This window comes from Protopterus annectens, chromosome 13.part0, assembly GCF_019279795.1.
Source record: "Protopterus annectens isolate FY-2018-M chromosome 13.part0, PAN1.0, whole genome shotgun sequence".
Classification (NCBI taxonomy): domain Eukaryota; kingdom Metazoa; phylum Chordata; order Ceratodontiformes; family Protopteridae; genus Protopterus; species Protopterus annectens.
In genome coordinates, this window is record NC_056747.1 from 515,926,388 (window position 1) to 515,948,888 (window position 22,501).

A 22,501-nucleotide genomic window follows, 5' to 3' on the forward strand; every position below is an offset into this window, starting at 1 on the left:
CCTCTTTCAATGCTTTCTCATGTTATAATGTTTTTGAAAGTGGTTTTGCATAAGAGGCCTCCAAGAAAACTGGTGGCCCCACCTTGGGATCTTAATTTTGTGTTAGAGAAGCTAACACTTGTTCCATTTGAACCAGCTATCCTGGCTGACTTGAGATTCTTAACATGGATAGCAGTTTTATTGATTGCTCTGGCCTCTGCAAGAAGAGTATCTGAGTTGGAAGCTCTTATGTGAGTCAACCCTAACTCATTTACCACAGACAGGTTTCTTTGAGAAATAATCCTTCTTTCATATCTAAAGTGGTATTCACGTTTACTTTAAGTTAAACTATTAATTTCCCCCTTTTCTTTCCTGAAAACAAAAACGAGGGAGAAAGGATACTCCATACCTTGGATGTCCACAGGCAACTCAGGTATTGTTTTGACAGAGTTAAATCATTCAGATCTTCAGATCAATTCTTTGTTTCTCATGAAGGTAAGAAGAAGGGACAATGTGTTTCAAATTATACAAACTGCAGCAAAACTACTTCAGTCAGGGTCAAGGCCCACTCTGCCAGGGCATTGGCATCATCTATGGCTTTTTGAAAAGGGTTGTATTCTAGAAGTGTCGTAGAAGCTGCTATTTAGTTCTGTTTACATACATTTACAAAGCACTGCAAGCTTGATTTCTTGTCTAGGTCTAGATCAGACTTTCAAATGACCTTTCTCCAGGGGCTGCTGGACCTTTTCCTTCCACTTCCCAAATGTAGTAAGCTAGGGTAATCTTCCCAAAAGGCTAAGGCTACTGCAGCATTGATCAGTATTCTGAACTTAGTACAATGTGCGAGTAAACTTATCATAACAGTAGATTTTTGAATGTTCACAGATGCAGTAACTGCTCCCTCCCTTCATCCCCTCCTTATTTTTGGTAGTTGTTTATGCCAAGGTATGTTTTTTTTTTCTTTCTAGCATTGTTCTTTCAGGGCTCAGCCTACCTCTCTGTGTTGGCAGGAAAGCTCTGAAGAGCTTGGCACCCAGATTTGTCTTTTAGTCAGCTCTGTTTGAGTTGCCTGACAATTTTGGCATGTGGAAGTTGTCTTGAAGGTTTGGAAGCTGACCAGTTGTTATATCTTTGGAAGGACATAACCCGTAAAGGTAATCCTACTGCAGCAGTGATTCTTTCAACATTTACTGTTATGGTAAGTTTGTTTGCACAATTTTTCAATCTCTTTTTACTTACATCCATCATTATTTTAATTAGTTTCATTTTAAGCAAACCATCTGTAGACTAAATATACATGTTTTTCTGATAAAAAGAAAACAGTGACCAGCACCTTGTTCACATTTGGATGACTTTAATGCTGAAAAAGTTATATGCATAGTAATCAATCTTAGCACACACACACACACACACACACACACACACACACAGACACACACACACACACATATATATATAAACGTCTTGCATTCCTTTTGAAAGTCTTAAAACATGTTTTCACTTTTTAACAAGCTGATGTCAATATTTTAAAACTGAATTGGGATAGTATAATGTGATCCACAAATGTTCTGTGTGAAATGTCTATAAAAATTTTTTTTTAAAATGGGTGAAAAAAGCAAGAAAAAAACAGTCCATGTCTAGAAAAGCATACATAAGTAAATAAGTAACTGAGATAAAAGTTGTTCAGGATATCATTATCTGCATAGTGAGTCATGATTAGTAATTTGCTTGCTAGTTAAGGCACTTGAAATACAGCTGATTAATTTCTCTTTCTCAAAATAAATACTGCATTGTTAAACCAGGCAAATAAAAATTTCCACTTTCTTAAAATAAATACTACATTATTGAAGCACACAGATAAAAATAATGCATTCCCTTAATTCCACAGTTAGAAGGTATGCAACAAATGCAATAGTAATTTGCCCAGGTTTTTGTATGTGTACGTTCACAGACAGATATAATATATAATAATTGTGATGATGTGAGGTGTTGTGAGCTATGCCAGAAGAAGTGAGGCAGTGGATGTGTAACATATGCCAGCACAGCTAGCTGGAATTTTGTAAAGAATTATATGCCATTTGTATATCAAACTGATTTGTACAGATGCTTGTGTTGAAAAAATATATTTGTAAAGCTGCTTGTGTTAAAAATGTACCAACAGTGTGCCCTGCTGGACAGAAAAAGAAATATACATGCATTATTGTAACTGTTTAAATGTATATGTTTTAACAGAGGATACTGGAAGCGAAGAGGTTAAGCTCAACCCACCTAACTTTGAACATAGTTTGAAATTAAATTACCTGGCTTAGGCCATAAAGAATGTATCTTATAGTTCTCAATGTGCAGCCAGAGACAAAAAGTCTGTACTAGGAAGGTTTCTGTATTGTCTTTGTAGTGACCTAATTGCTACTCAGGAAGGGTGGAGGTTTGAAATAGTTTTATGACTTCCAGGAGCTGCAGCAGATCTTAGCAAGGCTCTGTGTGTGTGTATTATTGACACATATGTGCTAAATCCTGACAGCTTCTAGCCAAGGGGGGCTAGCATGGGAACCAGAAGTCAGATGACCAGCTGTATTTGATGTCATTCTGCAATCCATCACTAAAAATTATATTTTAATACTAGGTGAGACTGAAGTCTCATTGTACTCTGTTTTTGGAACCTAACAAGGAATGATTCCTCACCTACTCCGTCTTGCCTTGCTCTAGTAAGTGACCAGGGAATAGTAATTATTTAGATTAATCAGGAAAATATGGTGAGATTAGTTAAATACTGTTTTTCTGTATCTGTGTGAATCTGTTTGTCTATGTTATTTTAATATTTCCTGTGATTGAAACTCTGGTATTTATTGTAAGTAAATATTTAGTATTTTCATGCTCTTTTATTATTTATTATTAAATATATTTAAACTTTTCATTGTTGCTGGTCCTTTAGAGAATATTTTAAACTTTGAGAGGACTTGTATCTATTTGGTGACACTGTGGCCAATCTTGGAAGCCTTACTCCATTGGCCAAACACTATCATTTGTAATAATATTAATTTCACTCAGTATAATTGGGTACCCTTGTAAGAAACATAGAGTAGCTGGCTTTGGGGTATCTGGTGGCAGTGTAACTACCTTATTGTCTGGGCAGAAGGGAGCATAGCTAGTAAATCTATAAAAAAACTTTCCCAGGTGTGTGTGTGTGTGTGTGTGTGTGTGTGTGTGTGTGTGTGTGTGTGTGTGTGTGTGAAAATCAAATCTCAAAGTGTGTGTGTGTCAGCTACTTGGAGGAGGGACATGAAGCACTGGTTTCACAGAGAGGGTGCTGGAGAACTTGGCTTGGACACTCGGCTAAGGACTCAACCCTACAACTGTGCCAGTGGGGAGTCTTACTGGGGATCTGGACAGAGGTGAAAACACAGACCCTGGACTGTGTGTGTTCCCTGTGTGCTCTTAAGGGAAATTGTGCTTGATACAGAGAGCTGCATCTGGAAATACTGGGTGTATCCAGTTTTGTTCCAAGTGAACATCCCTCTCCAGTACCAGTGGTGAGAATTCAGGCTCCTTGATTACTGGCCCAGAGTGGGGATGTCGCAATAATCATAAGACATATAGATTATTTGGCACATATCTCCCCTTGAAACCCTTCTCTGTAAAACTGTGAAATACTGTATATTTATGTAATATGTTTTATTATATAACTTTAGAAGTTAATGTAAAGATGTAAAGCCTGATTTTCTTTCGAGCAGAGAACCGTACCTTTTGAACCAATGAATATTAGTTAATTAGTCTTATATTGCTTTCTTGGAATAATCTTTTTAGCTGAATGCTGTCAGTACTACTTGTAACTCGGTATCAGAGAAACAGATGTCAGTGAAGTTAGCATTATGTATATCATTATAACCATCTGTATCAGAGAAGCAGATGTTAGTGAATTCAGCATTATGTATATCATTATAACCAATCAGATAAAATCTGGTAGAAATAGGAATTATAGGCTACAATGCTATGCATGTCATATTTTTCTTATTTGGATTAATGGGCTCAAACTTTATTCTGGAGTGCAAAATTCTCCCCATAATCTGCATGAAGTAAGCGTGTATGTGTATTCATACATGTATATGTAATGACCTTTGTGTATTATATAGTATGTGTACATGTGTTCCTGTACCATTAATTAAGAAAATGCTTTAAATTCCTAAGAGTTAACCTCTTTCATTAATTGAGAAAGGGCTTTCACTTTTAAGAGTCACTGTCATATTTCTTTCTATCTTAGTTAATACTATCTAAATCCATGAGATCATTCCAATCTTTGTTGCTCATAAACACATCATCACCAGTGTCTTTGTTGTGCTTGTAATACAGAATTATTTTAGGTTTTTGAATGCAATAGTAATTATTCATTGGTTGTTTCAAAATGTATAAAATTTATACAGGTGTCAGCACACATAAAACAATATTTTTTGTTATGCATGTGTAATGTAAAAAATAAATAAACCATATGTTTTCTTTTATATGTGTTCTGCTTGTGCATTAATATACATATTGTATTTGTTAGATTTATGAATTCCATTAGGTGTTGGAAGGCCCAGAAGTGTCCTAGCCAATGTGATCGCCCTTGGTCATAGTTGCTCTAAGTTAATTATTTTAAACTTTTGCCTTTACTGATAGGGAAAAATAGAGAATAATATAATTTAATAATAATCCTTGACTATGGGTAACGTGGAATTTCCCTATGGTTGGTGAGGTTTGATCGCAAGGTGAACCCCGAGTGATCTTTGGTGCTCTTCTGCTATCTTCTGGTAATCTGGGGCATCCATATTATACTGGGCATGTTCTAACTCTTTAACTTTGTTGTCCTCATCTTTTTTTTTTCCACACTGTGTTGTCTTCATTTTTTCCGGAGTCTTCATGGTTCTTGTACTGCTGAACTATATAGATTTTGCAGATTATCCAAACTTTTCCCTATTTTATTGGTCAGCTCTTCATAAAAGGTCTTGTTATCGGGCAAATTATTGAGGACTGAATTCATTAAATGACAAAAGACACATCTGGTCTGAAGGAAAAGAGTATGCTGGTGTAGATGCTTGCAAGGGTACTACTGGCACTGAAATCTGTGAATTTTTTTAGTTATAATATAATACTTTAATTCTAATTCTGGTGACTGAAGATCATACACTGCCAAAATCACTATACTATACTCTCCCCCATCCCAGAGGATGTCAGACAACAGGGTATAGACAACATTTGCTCCCTACTTCATGCACCATTTTAATGTTGTGTATCATACTGCCATTAAGTGTCTTTTTGCTCGCATCTTAAGCTAACCTTATAAAATCTTTTGCACTTATCTAGCATAACCCAATAGAAAGTAGTTGGACTTCTTTCTATTAGGATATGCTCTAGTCAGCGTACAAGTTTTAGAATCATAAACACAGTTTATTGTATAGTTTGTATTTCTGTGTTAGATCTACCATTAAACTAGCTCAATACATTAGATTATTCACTTTGAGTGTATATCTCAATTTTGTTTCAGATTCTGTTCCATTATATTTGCTTCCTGAAATTGTTAGTAAGTTCACCTTGTACTTTATTTTTATCTCTGTACTGTCTTTTCCATGTTATGTTTAATGCAGTTATTTATCAAAGTAGAGTCTTTTTTCTCATTTGCATACATTATTCCATAGACATTTCCACTCATATGAAAAAAGCTGTACATTTTTAATACAAAAATATCCAGGCATAATTTCTTCTTGATTGTGATTTTATAACTGAAAGATGGACTTCTAAGTTATCAAAAAACAGAGAAAGAATTCCAGCTATGTTTATAGCTTTGTGGATTTACTAAAGCATAATGGTTTGCAAACAAACACACAGGATTCAGCTCACAGGTCTGCAGATTTATTATATAATCATGCAAACAATTGGTCAAGTTTATATTCTAAGTTAAAAGCTGACTATTCTACTATAGTCTGACCCTCAGTTTCCAAAGATAGCACATCTTTACCTATTGGCATTTTACCTTTGAAAGGGAGGTGAACTCACTGGATATGATTGTTAACAAGTGTATACCTGTTGTACTGCAATGGTTAGAACTGTCTTTTACTTAGCCCACATGATATCTTCTCATAGATCAGCACTTTAGCAATTAGAGGTGTAATTTACTTAGCTTACATGTTAGCTTATCAGACATCATTTCTGGAGTACATTCTAGACTCTTAACAAAAATGCCAGATTCAAAGCAAAAGGACAAGCAAGTTACATCGTCATTATAGATGTAATAGATGTCTATACGTTGAAGAGTAATTATGGTTCAGTGGGTGCTGTATGGAGCTGCAATGGCAGATATAGTCATTAGAAAGCATGATGCTTTATTTGTGAAAACTTTCCAGAAGACATAATTAAATACTAGAAGTATTTGTTACAGGAAATGTTTGATGTTATGTTGTCCCATCTCGCATTCGTTCTTGCTAGTTGGGTTCGGAGCCGATCCTCGGCTCCGACTCAGCCAATTTACTAAAGCTCGAGACTACCCCTTATCCCAACATGCCTAGTGGCAGCTACCCAGATCTCGTTTGCCACTTGGAGCATTGAGATTGCTACTACTGGCTCAAGTACTTATACTGACTCATTAGAGTGTTTTTCATCCCCCGTTAGTCTAACAACCCTTTCTCCACTTGTTGTGGTGCTTTTTGGCCGTTTTTCTCTTCAGGCCTTGCTTTCCCCTTAGAGGGTTCTTCCCTTTCCTCACCCTTTTTCTGGGATTGCCATTTAAGTTAGAGGCTCTTCCATTGAGGTAGCCGCCATTTAAATTAGAGGCTCTCCCCTTCTTTCTTCCCTTTAAAAAAAATAATAATAAATATATATTTATATAAGGCTCTTCCTTTTGTTGTCAGCCTGTTTGCTGTCACTTGTCGTGTGCTGTTAGTGATAGTTTCTGTTTTTCTCTGTGAATTTTTTTCTGACTAGAGTTACTGTGTCTAAAGAGTTGAAACCCTCTGGGTTTAAAAAATGCGACTCATGTTGCCAAAAAATGTCCCTTACGGACGGGCACATGAGTTGCGTTTATTGTTTAGGGACTGTTCACCTGCAGGACTCTTGCTCCATTTGCCATGCTTTCAGTTCCAGAGTCCTGCAGGAGAGAAAAAATAAGCTTATTTTACGTGGCCTCCTGAAGAACCCTCAAGATTCCTCCTCTCAGTATCAGCCAGCCAAAGTGTCCGAGAAACACTCCAAGCCATCGGCTCTGAGTTCAGAATAGACAAAAATCATTGAGAAGCCTTCGGCTCTTTCGGCTCCCAGCATTGGCTCTGACAAAGCTAAGTCTCTGTCAGCTCCATCTGTGTCCTCGAAGCCAGTCCAGACTCATAAGAAATCAAGGTTTCCTTCTTTGGAGCTGGTACGCTCCACTCCACAATCTCCTTTGCTGCAAGCTGGAGCAGGCAGTCACCGGTTCTCTTCACACTCCTCTCGGTCCTCCAAGCTTTGGGATCACAACATGGAGAGAGTGGACAACAGGCTCCTCAAGTCACATGCACTAGCTAAATTACTTTCAAGCCCAGCCCTTAATGAATTGTCTCCTTTTGCCCTCCTGGCTTCTCCATTGATTCCTCCTCCGACTCTTTTGAGCTCGGAGCTAGAGTGCATGGAGATCATGGTGGTGGAACCATCAGCTCCAGTTTCTTCTCCCTTATTGGTTCCGACAACCACTCTGATCTCGATGCCTCAGTCTGTCAAGGGATCTGGGTGCCAAAGCTCTCTTGCGGGCTCCGAGGGGGGAAGTGGCATCAGACCCTTGTCCGACCCCACTCTCCCTCTCGGAGCTTCGGTGCAGGTGAGCTCAGCTCCTACATCAGCCTCTGAGCCATCACTCCTGGTTCGAAGGAGATCTCCGGGCTCTTTGGAGCGGGCAGCTCCTTCGACTCGGGACTGTGGCGCCTTCGAAGTGATGAGAAGTATGCTGTCTCCTGAGACTGTTCCACACTCGGCTCCATTGGCTCCTTCTCCCTTGGTGCCTGTACCAGCCTTTGTCCCTCCTCCTGCCAAGCGTAGGGAACCGGTGTCCCAGGACGCCCCACTGGGTGACCCAACTTCTTCCAAAACCTCCCTTGAACACTCGGAGGAGGTCCCTCAGAAGAAGAAGTGTAAGAGGAAGCATCTAGACTCCTCTGAGTCTATCACTTCGGATACAGACTTGGATGAGTCAGAAGGGTCCCCACAGTCCCCCTCTGAGGATGTCTCATTTTCAGACATCTTGGAAATCCTTAGACAGAGGGGTGGCTGGAAATCCCTAGCCCCTTCTGAGGATGAGTCTGTCTACCTGGATCCATTTGGTTCCCGACCCTCCACCTTTTGGGTGTCTTTGCCTTTTGACCCACTTTTGTCCGTAGTGAGTCAAAAGGCATGGAGCACGCCAAAGACCATGGAATCAGTTCCGAGGAGACCAAACTAATTTATTACAGCTCCAGAAGATAAGCCTTTCCTATACAAAGGGGTCCCTGTTGATGCCGTGGTGGTGGCAGCAGCCAACAAGAAGGAACTTGCGGAAACTTCTTCATCTGTCCATCCGCCAAACAAAGAGTCTCGTACGATGGACAGGTATGGGAAGTGTATGTTTTCTTCAGCGATCTTTACTCTCAGGTCACTGAATTACTTGTCACACTTTACACGACTTCAGAGGGATCTTCTGAAGTAGCTTGGAGATACCTTGCAAGATCCTACAGCTGAGGGAGGTGCAAACAGGGCAGCTTGCAACCTTGATCTCTGTGGTTAACTTCTCCATGAGGCTCATTTCTTATGCGGCAGATGGAGCGAGTAGGGCAGCAGGTACAGGCGTAGCTTTATGCAGACACTCCTGGATGAGCCTTTGTCAATTTGCGGAAACTTTTAAGTCTTCATTTACCAACACCCCCTTCGATGGCTTGTTCTTGTTTGGGCCTCAGGTAAAAAGAGACTCTCACCAGGTGTGAACAGGATGGCAAGACTCTTTCTGCCATGCAAGTCCATTTTTCCACTCCATTTAGCCCTACCCTAAAGGTCAGAAGAGTGGAAACATGTGGTTCTGAAAATCCCAGGGATCTTTGCCTGACACACGTGGAGATTTTTCCCCCAGGGGCAGAGGGGGAAACAACAATGTAAGACGCCACCCTCGCAGCAGAGGGGGTCCGCAACAGCAGGGCAACAGAGATACTTTCTCTGCTAGGCCCTTCCAGCACTCCTGAAGGGAGACCCGGCTGTCCACCTCTGGAGGCAGTTGGGGGCAGACTATCACTGTACCCAGCAGCCTGGCAATCTATCATGAGAGAAACATGGGTACTGTCAATAATTTCCAGGGGTTACAAAATTCCCTTTTTCTCAGTTCCCCTCAAAAGACAAATGTTCTATCCGAGATGTTCCACCCAGTCTTCGGAATCATGCAATCCTAAAGGTTCAAAGATTGCTAGAAAAAAGAGCCATCCAGGAAGACAGGGGACTGGAGAGCAAGTCTTGGATCTCAGCAAGCTAAACCAATTGGTAAAAAAGACAAAGTCCCAGATGGTGACACTGCAGTCCATTCTTCCCTTCTTGGGTCAAGACAATTGGATGTGCTCCATAGATCTCCAGGAGCTTACTACCATATAAAAATGGACAGGCAATCCAGGAGATTCCTACACTTCCGGCTGGGAGCCAGTCATTATCAGTTCAGGACCCTGCCCTTTGGTCTCACTACAGCCCTCAGGGTGTTCACCATGTGTATGGCAGTGGTCACGGCTCACCTGAGGCATCTAGGAGTCCAGGTGTTTCCATATCTAGACGACTGGCTCCTCACTGCTACCACCGAGCATGAACTGATCACAGCACGGGACTATACAATCCAGACTTGTTCCCAGTTAGACATCACCATAAACTACGAAAAATCTGCCTTGTTCCCTTATCAGTCTATTACCTTTATAGGGGCAGACTTAGACACAAGATGCATGATAGCAAAACTGCCTCAAGACAGGGTGTCATCCGTTCGTCAGCAAGTTTCTTTTCTCATAAAGAAGACGAGAGTTCGGGCAAGATAGGTTTTGCAAGTACTGGGCTAAATGGCTGCAGTTATTACGCTAGTTCCTTTAGCACGCTTCCACATGCAGATTCTACAGTGGCTTCTTTTCGCTCAGTGGTCTTTCCAGGATTTGCCAATGTCACACATGATCTTGATCATGGAATCTTGCAAAAAGGACCTTCTATGGTGGCTTGTCTCCCCTCAGGTGACTCTGGGCAGACCCTTTCTAGACCCCCATCCGGTAGCCACAATGACCACGGAAGCTTCCCAGATGGGGGGGGGGGGGGCATTATCTGGGACAGACTGTCCAAGGAATGTGGCAACTTCACGAGTACCATTTACACATCAGTGTTCTAGAGATGAGAGCAGTGCTTCTGGCTTTGCAAGCACTTCAAGACTCTCTACCTACCGGGACCATTGCAATCCAGACAGACTATATGTCAGTGGTATGGTACATCAACAAACAGGGTGGAACCAGATCTTATCCCTTGTGTCAGGAGGTGCTTCAAGTATTGCAATGGGCGATGTCTTCCCAACATTCTCTGATTGCTATGCACATTCCCAGAAAATCCAACGTGATAGCGGACAGGCTCAGCAGGGCTATCCTCATGCCTCACGAGTGGTCCCTGAAGCAAGAAGTTGCGGACTTGATTTTTCACAAATGGGGCCAGCCATGCTACGATCTTTTTGCCACTCCCCTAAACAACAAATGCAGCAGCTACTTCACCCTAGTTCCCCCTCTGGGACAGTCACCCAGGGATGCACTTGTCCACGATTGGCCTCCGGGTCTACTATATGCTTTTCCCTCTCATTCCAAAGGTACTTCAGAATGCAAAATCGTTGGGTTGCAAACTTATCCTCATTGCTCCTTACTGGCCTTGTCAGATATGGTTTCCATTTCTTTGCCATCATCTTCAGCTGGAGCTTTGGATACTGGACCCAGTTCCGGACCTTCTGACGCATCAGTCAGACGGGCTTCACCCATTTCTTCAAACTCTCAAGCTGACTGCTTGGTTACTCCACTTCCAGTCTTAACCAGGCTCACAAACATTTTCTCCTGCTGTGCAACACATTCTAGTGTCCTCCCACAAGCCCACTACCAGGAGGATTTACACTAGCAAATGGAAAAGGTTCTCTTATTGGGCTGAGAGTAATAACACTGATCCTATTATGGCTCCTGTTTTTAAGATTCTTGACTTTCTCGCTGAAACCTTCGAAAAAGGGGCAGCTGCAGCTACTATTAGGGTCCCACTGGCTGCCATCTCCAATTTTCATGTTGGAGACTTGGGTTCTAACATTATGTCCCATAAGTTGTGCAGAGCATTCTTACGAGGTACAACAGTTTTACGGCCCCCGGTAAGAGAACCCCCCACCCCTGGGACCTAAACTTGGTTTTAGCTTTGATGGTTCTGCCTCCCTTTGAACCAGCAGCATCTTGCCCCCTGAAGTTTCTATCTTGGAAAACCCTTTTCCTACAACCTCAGCTAGACGGTTTTCTGAATTACATGCTTTGCCTATTCGCCCGCCGTATCTCATTTTTGACAAAGATAGTCTCTCTAAGGACCAATCCTTCTTTCTTGCCAAAGGTTTGTTCGGAATATAACTTAAATCAGTCCATTGAGCTTCCTGTGTTGTTCTGCAATTATGGCAACAAGGCAGAGTATAGATTACACCAATTGGATGTTCATAGACAATTACGTTTTTATTTACACAGGACCAAAGACCTCAGAAAATCAGACCAATTGTTCATATCCTTTGCTGACAATAAGCAAGGTTATCCAGTTTCTAAAGTGACTTTATCAAAATGGCTGTCAGACACAATCACTTATTCATATGATTTGCATAAAAAGACGCTTCCAGGAAGGCTCAGAGGACATTCAACCAGGGCCTTAGCCACCTCTATTGCCTTTCAAGCCAAATTGCCTTTAGATTCAATCTGTGCTGCAGCAACATTAGCAAATCCTCATACCTTTATCTCTCATTACAAAGTGGATGTGGTCTCCCGGAACAGGGCATCCTTTGGTTTCACAGTCCTGAAGAGTTTGTTCCAGTGAGCCACCCAAGAACCAGGTGCTGGGGATGCAGTCCAAACCAGCAAGAATGAAGGTGAGATGGGACAACATAACATAAAGAAGTTATGTACCTACCATAACATTCATGTTTGTCATCCTTCATCTCGCCTTCCTTCTTGCGTTCCCCCTCCCTCCCCCTTCCTGGACATGCGAGAGGAGTTCTTTATTGGTTACACTGGCTGAGTTTCCTGCTGACATACCAGGTTAGTTAACCATACATTGTCTTTTCCTCTATCCTTCCTAGCTTGATGTACAACAGCTTAGTAAAAAAAATGTTTTTTTACTATATATGTCTAGTGTGGGCTATTACAAATGAGATCTGGGTAGCTGCCGCTAGGCATGTTGGGATAAGGGGTAGCCTCAAGCCAGTAAAAGCTCTTGAGCTTTAGTAAATCATCTGAGTCGGAGCCGAGAATCGGCTCCGAACCCAGTCAGCAAGAAGGAAGGCGAGATGAAGAACAACAAACATGGAACATTATGGTAGGTACATAACTTCTTTTTTTAGCTATCCAGTTACTAATTTACTGAAGCATTACAAGAAACGTAACATTGCTAAATCCTGTCATGAAGCATATCTTCCTGTAGTTCTTCATACTAAAGAAAATCTGCTGCTTCTAAAAGACAGCTACTTAGGAAGCCTGTACTTGTGCAGAAAACTCGCTCCCTTAAACCTAGGAAAGGAGGTCAGCCTTACTCTTCACATTCTCCAAGCAGTGATACTGTTAAGCTGAAAGTGCTAAAAATGTATTGGCATATCCTTTTTTTTTTTTTACCACCGTTAAACTCTGAAAGTAATGAAGAATACCTTTATGCTCAGAGTTCATTATAGTTTGGCTAGAGCCTGTATTAAACCACATTTGATCTTGTTTATTTATACAGAAGCAAATGACCTGAATGAACTTTGTTTGAAGTTTTTCTTTTTTCACGAACTACCTGCACCTATAGAGTGAGGAAATTTTTATTCATCCCCTTCAGCCTTATCTATAAAAAGTCCATATGCTTTTTAAGCCATTTTGAATATCATTTTAACATGATAAGTTGCACTAAGGAACTTAATACTTTGTATCATTATACCTAAAGGTCTAATATAACAATGTCTATTAAAATTAAATAATCATTTTAGCTGAATTTGTATTTTAAACAGCAGAAAAATTAACCTTACTGCTTCTCAGATGGTTTACTAGATGAATGTTAGAGAGTATTCTGCACCCTGTAATTTGCTTTACACATTGACAGTAAATATGTATTTCATCTTCTGTTAATATACTCTGGTATAATTTTACAAGACTAATAGTTTAAAAACGTATCTATAATTAATATTGAGAATAATCTGTTCGAAATCCTGGTAGTAAAGTTAAATTAAAAGCCAGTTTTAATTATTCCGCAGAGTATAGCTGGAACAGTGATACAGTTCAAATTATTAGGAAAACACTAATATGCAATTAGCTTAGAACATATTTGTTAGTCAACTTAACTGTTCCTTTCTTTTTTGTTCCAAGATTAATTAAAGAAAAGAGTATTCTTCATGGTCAAATTTTTGTTGTGTAAATGATGATTACATGCTAAAGACTAAAAACAGCAAACAGTAATACCAAATACCTAAACAGTTTCTGTAACATCCAAACGTCAGTTTGAATAGTAAATAATCATAGAACCAGACCATCACGTTTCATATTGTAAAACATGGCCATGTATAGGTAATGCACACAGACCAACACAACCCTAAAGTTCATACATCTCTTTTGAAATGAATATACCTGGGGCTGGATTAAGGGCCTGAATGGTATGGAGCTGAAATTTATGATGGGCTTATGTGTGCAAGTATTGCCGAACTTAGGTGAAATATAGACCTAGGAAAAGGACGTCACACTGTGCACCTCATGTCCACTGAACTCCTCCACATACCTCCAGTGCCAACTTCTTTTCCCCATGCTGGCATCACTATTCCATCCAGATATTTTCTTGATTTTTTGCAATTTCTCTTACTCTTCTGCTTTTCCCCAATCCTTTCAACACACCTGAACTGATCAAGATTGCAGTATAGTCACTATGAAGGGAATAACTGAATTAAACCAGGAGTCTAGGTGCTGCTACGTCACAGAAGCCATGGAATATAGATGCTGTGAGGAATATTTTACATTTTTCCCCATCTGTTTGCTACAGTTTTTCCTCCATTCTTTCAACATGCACTAACTAGTCAAAAACCACACTGCAATAATTGTGGGGGGAAATAACTGAATTAAATGTGGGTTTGCGGACTGATAGTTCTTCAGATGCAATGAGGGTCTGATAGTTCTTCAGATGCAATGAGGGTCTATATACTTTGAGGTAAATTTTACAGCTGTTTTCTAACCTTTTAAACTTGTGATGACTTGAGCAAAAATCATGACTATGGAAAGAAATTCACTCTTTTTTTATCTTTCAAGGATTAAATAAGTTGTATCCAAGGCTTAATGTTCAATGCTGACAAAACAGAAGTTCCCAATAAACTGAAAAGACAAATGCTTGTGAGGACACACAAAAAAAAAAAATTCTGGGGACAGTCCCTGTCTCTCTATCATACCAAAAGATAATCGCCTTCTGTGTGTCAGTTTGGGATGAAAGTGAAGGAACAAATGACCACAGTAATATATTTAAGTTGTTGCTGTCGTGGATATACACATCATGCCCTCTTACCCCTTACTCCCAAAAGACAGTCATCTTCTGTGCACTTCTCTGACTTCAGACTGGAAAGTAAACAAATGAATGGCCACAGCAATATATTTCAGTGTGTTGCTATCATATGTATATACATGGCTTGCTTCCCTACCCCTACCCCCAGAAGATAACTATCTTTATATATGTCTCATGTTTAACTGTGAGGAAAATAAAAAATATTAACTACAGTAATGTAGTCTGTCTTGTTGCTTCTAGACAGTACGCTCCCCTAAACAAGCTATACTGATCTTTACAAATCTAATTTGATTGTGAGGAAAGTAAAAAAAAGTAATAGCCACACTGTCCTCATCCCATCCTCCATACAAGCTATAGTAACCTTCTGTGCATGCCTGCAAGTAGGACCAGTTTTAAGTTAGCTGGGGCCAAGGTAGGGACTGAGGATGGAGCAACCCTACTAAACCTGTGGCAAAATCCACTTACATAGCCAGGAGTGTGGTGGCCACTAGGTCCCTAGAAGCTCTGACTGTCTAGATATTTTGATGCGTATTTTATGCCTTATTTTTGAAAAGGTAATTACTGTTTTTTTTTTTTTTTTTTTACTGCTACGTAGAAGTATTATGCATGTCCATTTATAAAAATCTGTGATATTTTACACGCACACACGCACACGCACACACACACACACACACACACACACACACACACACACACATACACACACACACACACACACACACACACACACACACACACACACACACACACGGATACCACCCCTAACAAGCCAGGACTGTCACAAGCTGCACTGATGTTATTTTTAATACATGTACACTGATGCTATTTTTTTCACATGCACACACGTATTGACATTGCCCCTGCCAAGACAGATCAATCACAAGATGCATACGCAGGCACATTCACACTGCATGCTTACCTACGGGCAAATTGAAAGAATATCACTTTACCTACAGCATGTCTTCAAAGTGTTGAGAAACCAAAGCAACTGGGTAAAACCCTCACAGAGACAAGGAGGACATATAAAATCCACACAGAAGGAGCTACTGCGAAGACCTCAACCAGAGAACCAAGCACTATCACATTAACACTGCTTGTGGTATTGCTGTGCCAATGATCTGTTGATTACATATATATCTTGTCTAGACCACCAATGATAGCTAGTTATTGTGTACAATGCTGATATCTGGCTGTGACAGAAAGTGAAACAAATTTTGACCAGCCTTTTACTGCAACACTGCCCATAACCATGATCATTTTACACTAGATTTCAGCAAATGCAATGCACAACAGTAAGATAAGAAATTTGTATTCACAGTACAACTTCTGTACTCCTCAATTGTGTTGATTACTTGTAGTGATCAAAAGTAACTTTTTTGTGTACTTCCTCTTTGTGAATAGCTCCCATGTTTCCCAGAGGATCTTGATAAGTCTGCCCTGAGTGCTGTGGGGGCTGCAGCCCCACACTCAGTGTAACTAGTAACTGTACTACTTGCTCTGAGCATTCCTCCAGATAACTACAAGTAATCATTACCACCATCACTAGGGGCAATGTTTACTTTTAGCTATTTCCCCAATCAAATACAGCCACTTTGTTGACTGTGCATACCTTAGATGTCTGATTACAATTAAAAATGCCCACAATAAAGTATTCTACCTTGATTTACACAAATGCACACTAGTCCTTCAAAGTCCAACTAATGGCTGTTTAACTTGATCATGACAGTAGGGTTAGTCATATTCATCAACAGACAGCATCACCAATTAAATCCACTTGATTAACTGTGTACATCACAAATGTCTGATTATGGTAAAAAAGTAATGTTGACCCCAGTAATGTATTCAAGTTTGTTTCAAACAGCCGCATGGTAGTATCAGTAAAGTATTCCAACTTACTTTACACAAACTAGTCCTGAAAAATCTGATTAATGACTGTATAAACCAATCAAAGGACAAATGGTTCTGCCACTTTCATCTAGAAATAGTCCCATCCCTAGTATCCAGCAGTTAGCACCACTTTGTTTACTGATGCATTGCAGACATCTATGTTAAAAATAATAATTATGACTCTAGTAATGTTTCTTCTTTGTTTCACATAAACGGTAGTAGCTACAGACATATACAGTGCAACATCCTTGACCTAAAGTTTCCAATTTATCTCCAAGCAGTTACCTGTCTTAAAAGCCCAGCGTAAAATGCAGCAGCATTGGAAGAAAAACATCACAGTAGGCCTATTGAGCAGAGTCACACCCAAATCATAATTTCTGCAAATCTCTACGTGGATGCAATGCTGCTGTTATTCCTACCAAATTTAAACACAAAATGTGAGAATATTTCAGGAGCCATAATTATCTGTACAACTTCTTTAAACTGCTAAATGTGGGAAGTGCCATAATTATTAAATACCGAGTGCAACAACTGAAACATAACATTTTTCCAGCACACATACAATGAATGTACAATCATGATCTTTTAGTCATCACTACCTGATGCTTACAGCTGTTAATTTTAGTAACAATACATTATGCCTTATCATGTCAGTGTAGTGTGAATCCAGGGCTTTTTCATTAATACTCGGATGTAAAAAAAAAAAAATTAAGATTTTTTTTTTTAATTTTATTACACCCCCTCCCCCTGTTTACGAAGTAAAATTTAGAAACTAATTAATTACATTGCAAATGAAGTTATTTTATTTTGAAGTACAGACCATATCGGCCAAGTGGATTAAATGTAGAAATTAATTGGGCATCCTTTTTGTAATGTAAACATATCTCCATGTTTATTTAATTGTTTGTTGAAACAATTAATTAATTCAGAATATTTAAGATGTAGGATGGAAATTTGAGTTGTCATCTTGAAGGCTGGATCGCCAGAGCACCAGTGGGGTTTATTTGCTGTAATAAAAGTTATGTTTTAGCTGATAAATGTGTATTTGTAAATGCATTCAGATTGTCCAAGGCTCATGTTTAACATATAAGTGGCAGTATGTCACTGTTACAAGTCTGAACTGTAGAGTAACAAAAAGTGTTTCTTTTGCAGGCATGCCAGTTCCAAGCTTGCAAGAAGTGAGCTTTCATACAGCTGGAGTTTCCTTTTGATGAAGAGGCCTTTTTTGGAAGGGGAAAGAGTTACCAGGTTTTTAGCACCAGGTTTCCCTCAGGCTTAAAAGATTGCAATACTCTTACTTTCTAATCTTAAAAGATTATAATACTTTTATAGGCTTCTGTGGCCAACCTCTTGTTAATTAACTGGCAATTGCCACGTCTACGTGAGAAGAATAGCGGCTACTGCTCTCCTGCTGTGCATGTCATTCTATGTCATTCTAAATGAACTGTGACTGAATTATAGCCAGCCATTAATAAATAAAAGGATGGGGCATTCTCAAAAGGACGTTTTATCTTATGGGACAATGAGGCATTCTTCATGCTAAGTGAGCAATAACTTCTGTAGTATACCAGTATTAAATGTTTAAGATTTTATAAGTATTATTTGCATTTTGAAAAATAGTGCTTCATTGAACTGTGTGGCTGCCCTTCAGCTCATAGTTTTAAACCTGATCTTATTTATTAAAAAAAGCATTTCCCATGAATCGTATTTCTTACATTTCTTGTATTCAAACAGTTATAGGTGCAAGACTTTTTTTAAGAAGGCTTGGAATTTAAGAAACCTTTTGTCCCAAATCTTGGATTTCCAGTCCTCAAGCCACAAGGATAGTTCCTGTGACAGGCATCTGTGTCTCTCAACAACAGACCAACTTTCTCTACTGCAGCTCCAACTGCAGATGATTCTAATTTGGGGAAAATCACTCCAGTTATAAGATACCCCAAAGAGTTGACCCAGTAGTTAGAGATCTGGGAACATATGTAAATAGTAATCTGAGCCTTCGCCCAACACATAACCAAGACTGTAAGAAAATCATTCTATGTCACCCAACTCATAAGCAAAGGTGTGGCATCCAGGTCCAAGGTAGTAGTACCACTCTACTTGTCCCTTATCAGACCCATCATTGAGTAAAATGCCCCCTTCAGCATGTACCTGACTAGACATATGCAACAGTTGGAACACCCACAGAGGTTTCTCACCAAGACAATCCAGGGTATTAGCACACTGTCCTATACAGATCTCCTTAGAGTCCTGTCTTTGTACTCAGTCTCCCACAGGTTGTTTAGAGATGATCTGTGCTTGGCATGTAAAGCAACCTTAGAGCCAGCCCTGATAGAGCTTTTGCACATCTGCAAAACACTAGATCCTGGGATTTGAACTTTGCTTGCGACATAAATAGAACACGGTGACATGACAGATATCTGACTCAAAGGATCCCTATACTCTGGGATAATCACCCAATCCATGTGAAGCACAGTAACTTTGATCATTTGATAGGAAATTGCAAATTCATCCCAGGCTGGCCCCCATGTCTATTATAGACCAAGACTGACAGTAAACATTCCTTAACATACCACCCTACATAATGTTTTGGCAACCTTCTAACTACATACTCTTCCTAACAAACATAACCCCCCCCTGTTAAGATGTATGGTACCAGTGGATGCATTTAGGCTGGGTTGCGTGGTTAGACTTTTAAAGACCCTGGTGGTTGTTAGCCTAGTATATATCTACGAACCTATGAACCTACATTTTCAAATACTGTTAGCTGTCTGCATTTTGCTGGCAAAGGAACTCCATCACTTAGAAAAAGAAGTGGAAACTGTCATACTGACTACCAGACACATCATAAAACCAGGAATAATTTAAAATCAGACAATAGTGCTATGATGTGATACCTAACAAACGGGGGGTGGGGGTGGATTCTTACCCCATTTGCAGACTAATAGCACTTGAGTAATCTTGGGCTTTAGCAAATAATTTAGTACTCAGGTTGCATGGAATTAATAGCTTCCTTGTAGACAACTGGTTATCTACAAATGATAGCTGAACCATCATATTTATCTACTTACCATTTCTTTAAGTGGCCATTCAGAAAGAAATCTGTAATTCTTTTGGACAGTTTACCTAGTACGAATCCCATGCATTTTCAATGGCACCTTATTGAAATGTTCTGACTCACAATGCAGAGTCTTCATTCAGTGGACAAAAAGACCAAAAATGGAGGATAACGAAAGAATATCAAACTTTGCTCGTCTTTAAATTTTTGGCAGAGGCAATCCTCCTGCACTCCACTATGTGGGGATAAACCCCCTACCCCAGAACATATATATACCATCTCAGAGATCATTGTACCTTGTAGAAAATGGAATATTCTGAGAAATTGCAATCTTGGACTCAGTATATGCAAGTCTGTATTTTTAGTAAAATATTACACTCCTGCATAATTTTATTTATTTATTTTCTGTAAATGGTAGTTCATTGAGCAAATAAATCTCTATGCACTAAGAAGAATTATGATCAGGTCATCAGTCATAACCATTTATTATGTGTTCTTAGCATGGATGCCTAGATTCACCTCTTGAGCTTCACTATCAAGGTGAATGAATGAATACATAATGAGCCAGTTATGCCTGGATACTAGATCATAATCCTCTACATTTAAATCATTCTTCAGTGAGAATTTCGTATTGTCTGACATTTATTTATATACTCTACAAAGATTTAAGAGATGGTGAGCCTTTTAATTTAACCTTTCTTTTATGCTTAAGGTAGTTTCTGTTTTTACCTAAAAAATCAATCATTTCAGTACCCCTGCATATTTTCTAAATTCTGAAAACTGAGTGGATTACATCCACCACATAATGTTGGATGAAATCATGTTGGCTGTACAAGACTTGTCAAGAACTCAGATCACGTCAACGTTCAGCAATGCATATTTACATGTGATTATGCAAAAAACAACCTCAGTTCCTCTTTTTCAAGAACATCTCCTCCAGGCCCCATTGAGGCTTCTTGCTGCGTTCTCACTCACTGGAGAAGAGTCACCTGGACCTTCATCACTTGAAGCTAAAAACATATGTGGTTGCTTCAGTTCCAGTGACAACCAGTACCATGACTTGTCAGTGGTCTTTGTTTATGTCTTCAACCCAGTGGTTATCCACTTGAAAGATCTTATAAGGAAAAGTGGACTAGATTCTTTATCTGGATTACCATCTGAGGCATGGATCCTTCCCTGGCAACCATTCCAAAAGTTATATATTACTTGTCAAAAGTCTTCGATATCAGTTTCAACTGTATGACTGTAAAGTTATATTTCGCAGCTGTTTCTAATTTTAATGTCAGGCAAGACTCCACATTCATAAATTCTCTGAATGTCTAGAAGGTGTTTTTGCAAGGCACTTTTCACATTAGACTCCCATTGCACGGTTTGTTATTTCCTTGGGATATTTAACACATGTCAAAAAAATGGTCTTTCTTCATTCAACCCAGTATCATCAGCCATGATGAAGTTCCCATCTTGGAAAACCATCAAATATCATTTCTGCTAGAAGAATAAATAGCTGCTGGCCCTTTGTGTCAAACCTCCATATCTGATTAACCGTAAATACAGGGTTGCTTTTAGTATATATCTATACTTATATACCCAAGATAGCTGTTGAAGCAAACCTCAACCAGTCTGTCAATTACCATTTTTCCCTTCTTACATAAAACATGGGATTAACTGCCTTACTGCACAGATGTCCACAGGCAAGTAAGATGACTTTGTGGATAAAAATGAGCTCTGAGAAAGAACAACCAAGTCTTTATCCCCTTCCTTAAGACACAGCTGGATAGAAGAGTCTCAAAACACATCCTCTTTCCAGTTGGTTGGTTAATTGCATTTGTTTTTTACAATAAATGTGGGACTCCTATCATCTCATAATGCCAAGTCATTTACTACCTCTGTGGTCTTTTTCTGTATTGCCATCTTCAATGACATCTGTCCTACAGCAGTCTGGTCATCCATAAATACATTTCTAACGCACTAGAAGCTGGACATTCTTTCAGGGGCCAGATCTTTCTTTGGAGCCACTGTTTTTAAAGCTAATTTCTGTTAGTGTTGTCACACAGGATGCTGTCCTAAGGGTTACAGAAGATAGAGTTCTTCTTATTGGATATGAATGTTATGGAAGAAGTCCATCTTCAGTAATAGACCCAATAACCAAAAATCCTGCCTGTCTTTAGTTCTTTTAATTGCTTTTTATACTTGCCTTAGCTTTTCACTGGGTACAGACCTAAATAAATGTGGTTCTGTGGGATGTTATGGGATAAGGGAGGTAGGTCTGGCAGCCTGGGAAAGTTTAATCTATGCCTATGACATAAGTCCTAAGGGTTACCATAGATGAACCATCTTAGAGATCTGTTTTTGTAGGTTCATAGGTGTGTACTAGGCCAACGACCCTAGAGCCTTTACAAGCCTAGCCCATTGAAGTGCCCTGGCATCATGCTGTGGTTAGTTCCTGGTGCCTCTATCAAGCAGAGCCAATGGAGTAATCCCTGGGGTGAACTTTCTGTTTTTCCATCCACTCATCAAGATTTCTCTTGAAAAGGGCCATTGAGGTGCTCTGCTTGACATGTATGGGAAGTTTATTCCAGAGCATGGGCAGTCTCTGCATTATGAACCTGTCCCTCCAGCATGTTCTGTTGATTGTGGTAATGAGGTTGAGGTCCCTGGAGCATGTGGTGCAGAGGAATTGGGATTTCTTTAGGTGTAACATTTCTAACAGGGCTGGGTCAGACATGGCTTTGTAAGTCAAGCAGAGATCGCCTCTTAATAGACGATATGAAACAGAGAAAAGCTGGAGTTTTTTGAGTCTGACCATGTAGGGCATGTGTCTAAGGC

General features: G+C 39.7%; 1 protein-coding gene across 2 annotated transcripts in view; it reads left to right on the forward strand.

Moving 5' to 3' along the window:
* CLIP2 (CAP-Gly domain containing linker protein 2) overlaps window positions 1-22,501 on the forward strand; it is a 1,185,433-nt gene that overhangs the window by 480,185 nt on the left and 682,747 nt on the right. The window lies entirely within an intron of this gene.